The following is a 4,910-nucleotide window of genomic DNA, read 5'->3' as shown; positions in this document are numbered from 1 at the left end:
TAAAAGTATTGTTCAGCAACATAGTTTCTGGGAAATTTGAGTTGGGAACCTAGCACGATTTTGGGAGGACAACTGGTAGAAGGAACCTAACTTGTATAAGGATGAATTAGCAGCTCTCAAGAATGACACGGACAACAAAGGTCTACTTATGGTAAAAGACTTCTAGGACCAGGAAAGGAACAATGAAAAATGGATAACTTGGAAGGATCTAGGCCACAGTGAAGAGAGTCCTCTATGAACCCAGGCAGACTCTCTTACCCAGGATCTAGAGCATAGGAGGATTCTGATATCCTCCTTGCTTGACCAAATAAGATGGGGAAAGAACACTAAAGGAAACTTTAACCTCAAAGAAGCTAAATAGGTAGTAACAGGATTTAACTATCTAAATCTTGATCAAGTTTGGAAGAATCTTTGGCAGAGCCCCCACTGGATGAAAATAAAGTTATTTATTTGGCTAGTTCATCAAAGGAAAATCTTAACTTGGGAGAATCTCCTGAAAAAAGGCTTCATTGGACCATCCAAATGTTACCTTTGTGGTTCACAAGAGGAGACAATGGATCACCTTCTCAACCTCTGCCCTTTCACCTCCATCGTGTGGGAATGGGTGGCCTCAATCTTTAGGCACATTGATAGGGACAGACTCAACATCTCCAACACTTTGAAGACTTGGAGGAAAAACTTCTCGTGGAATGAAATTATTAATAAAGCCTGGACCCTGGTTCCAGGCTTTGTCATATGGAATGTATGGAAAGAGCGCAATAGTCAAATCTTCAAGAACAAAGCAAGCAAGCCCCAGCACATAATTGACCAAATTTTAGGGCAGCTCAAAGACGCAATCAGTAGCTTGTTGAGGACACTTCCTAAGGACCCTCCTATGCCCCAAGATGCAAGTATTCTACTACATTTGGGTCTCCAGTCCATAATCCCACGGGGCATTATCAAGGGAGTGAGCCAAATAAATTTAGATATAAACATTTGGAAACCTCCTCCATATGGTTTCTTAAAGGTCAATATAGATGGAGCATCTAAGGGCAACCCAGGGTTAGCTGGTTTTGGAGGTGTTATAAGAGATTAACAGGGGAAAATAAAGAAGATCTTTCATGGCCACTTGGGGAAGGCCACTAATAACATGGTGGAACTCATGGCCCTAGAGAAATTCTTGGAAATATTGGTGGATTTAGAATCACATAATGTCATCATTGAAGCAGATTTGGAATTGATTATTAGAGCACCCAAGAAAATATGCAATGGTACATCACCGGATAAAGTGTCGAAACACTGGAGGCTCTCGCAAGTCTTTCACCGTATCTACTCCCACCTACAAACCTTAAAAACTGTAAGATTTGTCCATGTGAAAAGAAAAGCTAACATCGTAGCATATCGTTTGGCGAACGAAGGAGTGATTAATAAGGAAAGGGACACCCAAAACGTCTGGGAGTTGTTACCCCCAGGAAAACTATTAGAGGACTGTCTCTGTCAGGCTGCCAAAGATATGGAGCAATGGGAAAGGTTGAGATCAACAGAGGAAGACCAAGGATGCAGTGGCATGAGGACTGATTCTGGAAGTGCTGCAGGTTTGTCCGTTCATTGATCACTATATGGATCAATGGTGAGACATTGATTTAGCGAAAAGCAGAGGAACTAGGGTTTAAGAGTAAATCCATCGAAAAGCAAAAGATCAATAGCGTAGGAAGGAAGGAACGGGAAGCATCTGATGGGTTGGATCGACAGTCATCGCTCAACGGAAGAGCGCACAAGTTAATTCACAAGGAAGTGGTTTCCCACACCACAAGTGGTATTTCGGAAGGGGTCTAAGTGGTAACCGGTATTGCGAGGAAGGCCTCTGATTCCACTCTTCAAGCGACACATAGCAGCAAGGAGGAAAGAGGATACCACTTTTTGGCCGGGTATTCCTCGAGCTACTTACCCACCCAAAATTTGTGTGGACCGTTGGATCCACGAAGGGTAGATCAACGGTGGAGGGTTGGTTGTGCAAGTGGAGGGTCGGAAGTGAATATGCGATTCAATGTTAGCCATTGATCGTTGAATTAGCTGGACGGAGGATGTCAGGCCAATCGGTGATCAGGGTTCAGTGAGTGCAGTGGGAGGGCGTTGTATCGAGAATGTGGACCTGCCGTTTTTTATGGTAGCGAATGTAATAATTTTGAAATTTGACCTTATGGGTTGCGGGTCGGGTTTTTGTGTATTACCTGTGTTAGCCATATCTCCCGATAAAGGGGATTGTTCCCAATTTTAAAGTTTTAATGCCAAATCTGCTTCAGATAGGTCATGTGGACCATTTTTTGGTAAACACAAGGAAATTTGGTTTACCTTGTAAAATATGTAATGTACTTGTTTCGGTTAATAGAGAGCTCCATTCTTACTTGACCAAAAAAAGAATATAAAAAGCAACAAGATTTGTTGCAGAAATCCATGAAAGGATTCCAAGAGCCGAAGGAAAAAAATTGTCTACTTGAAACTCTAACACAACAAAAAGAGAGAGTCTTGAATTTATTGACAAACGAACAGGAGGAGCTGAAGAAGCAAGTTTTTTGCTAGAGGGAGCTGTTTAAGAAAATAAAAATTGTACATGTGTAGCCTCAAATGATTTGGAAGAAGAAGGGAAGGAGAAAATGATGCTTGAGGAAACTATTAGAGACAGGGAAAGAACCTTAAATCAAGTTATCTACAAAATTTCTTCCTTCTTAGGAATGGTGAGTAATAGTTGCTAGTAGAATGAAAGTTGAAGCAGGTAGTGAAATTTTTTTAGCTAGGTGTGGCAAGCACTCATGACGAGCCCTTTGATTAATGTTTTGTAACTAGGACAATAAACCTGACCTAATACAAGAAACACTAGTGATCTAATAAAGGTATCAGAAGCCCAAAATAGAGCCAAACTTTACCAACTAAAGGATGCAGGTAAAATCTAAAATAGTTCTTCCAACCCTTGAGGAAAAGGCATACCTGCAAATGGTATATACTATCACTATAAAGGCCATTACAGTAACATATGTCTATGTTCATTACTTTCTGGAACATTCTCATATTCATATTGCACAAGTACTCTAACAAAATCAATGGGGGTGCTATCTTACAGAAGCACCTCCATAATTGTATAACCGTTAAACATTCAACTGTTAGGAATGATGTTAAACATGAATATCATCATCATCAAATCGAGCACTTTATCTTTCCTAGAAGTAATACAGACCAATGATGAAGTCAAATCTCAAAACAGAAAATTATATTTCACTTTAAACAATCTTAATATTCATATCAATTTAAATAAATCACTAACATGCCTAATTAGAATGATTAAATTGATTAAGAAACTTATCAATACTAATAGTAACAAAGGAAATTTCTGTCATTCATATGCCCCTAATGGATCCAAATAATCTTGGTTTTCTAAGTATAAAGAAAAATTCAATTCCTAGAAGTTTTGTCATTCAATGCCAACAAGTTTCCTAAAAGTGGGTAATTTTGTTCTCGCAAGTCTTTTCCTTCATTTCTGGTTAGTATACAAACCACAAGAGAAGCCTTGAACTATTTCACTGAAATATTCCCTTGTCATTTTAGATATTAACTTGAAATATTTATGCTATAAGCTAATGAGAAGAAAATCCCAGTGGTTACATATGTACTCTTACCCCTGGATAATGTTACAAAACAGGTGCATAGTGGTTAAGTACAATATACACTTTCCCCAACAAGCTTAAAACATTGTCAACCTCATCTCCCAACAAATCCACCTCTTCCTCAACTTTCTAGAGATTGCAATATCTTCTGTCACACATTTTCCTATAGTGTGACTCCCTCACCGCAAACGAATTAACTAGCCCACTAAGTGTGACTAGTTACCGCTCAACTTCTTTCGACCTTAGGAAGTTGTGATGGATTTTTTCCAATTTTGTTTCTTCAAACTTCAAAGATTCATCCATGACATTCCTAATATACCTTGCCAATTTTCATTTCACTCTACTTTTGATTCATTTCTAAGTTTGTTATGCAATCCTCAAGCTTTTGCACCTTTTCCTCAAAGAACTCTTTTTGTTTCTCTTTTTCCTTTATATGCATCAATGCCCACTCAAGTGATACTTCCTTTTGTTCAAGACATTCCTTGAGTAGAAATTTTTCATTTATTTTATTTTCAATTTCTTTTTTAGCAAAGTTCAAGGCAATATCTTTCTCTAGAATGACTCTCTTAAGTTCCATTCTTTTTTTTCTTCCTTATTCAGAAAACGTTTGGAGAACATTTTCCTCACATACTCACCCATGTATATTGAATGTTGCAAAGAAAAGTGCTTGAACAACAATGCCAGTTCATACAAGCTTTTAAGATAACACTCCAGATAAGTTGGAAGAATGATATGTGTATTTACCTTGTTCTTATTAGTAATATAGGAATGGGGGAAAGTGGATTACATATTTTTTTTGTTTCAATAAATATATTAACTACGGATATCTCAAAGCTCTATTGTTGCAGGCAAATGGGATGATGTAGCAAAGGTCAGAACAATGGTGAGAGGCAGGGGCTTAATAAAAAAAAAAAAACCAAGATGCAGCTGTATTGAAGTCAATACTAGGAACCATGTGCTCTTTGGAGGAGACTGATTGCACCCCAAGCATTAGAAACATACCCTGAATTTCATGGTTTCATTTCGCTAATGCAAAAGTGGCAAAACGTCTGGGTTTATTCCACTGTCTATATACTCCAGATAGAACCAAGTTTATATAACATCTAATAGAAAGGAATAAACTAGAAACAAAACAATCAAAGGCTTCATAGAACATCACCAAACATAACATAAACTATATAGAATTTGTCACAAGGGAATAAACAAGAGCCAAACCAATCAAATATTTCATATCACACCAGATTTTTGAGAGGAGATTCGTCAAAAAGAAAC

General features: G+C 38.0%; 1 pseudogene; it reads right to left on the bottom strand.

Moving 5' to 3' along the window:
• Positions 1–3,632: 3,632 nt before the first annotated feature.
• Positions 3,633–4,277, bottom strand: LOC149162999 (uncharacterized; annotated as a pseudogene).
• Positions 4,278–4,910: the final 633 nt, after the last annotated feature.

This window comes from Pinus tabuliformis, chromosome 5_2 (assembly GCF_031772625.1).
Source record: "Pinus tabuliformis cultivar Carrire ecotype Pingquan chromosome 5_2, CPIR1, whole genome shotgun sequence".
NCBI lineage: Eukaryota > Viridiplantae > Streptophyta > Pinopsida > Pinales > Pinaceae > Pinus > Pinus tabuliformis.
The sequence above is the reverse complement of the archived record's forward strand: the minus strand, read 5'-3'. Positions and strand labels throughout refer to the sequence as shown.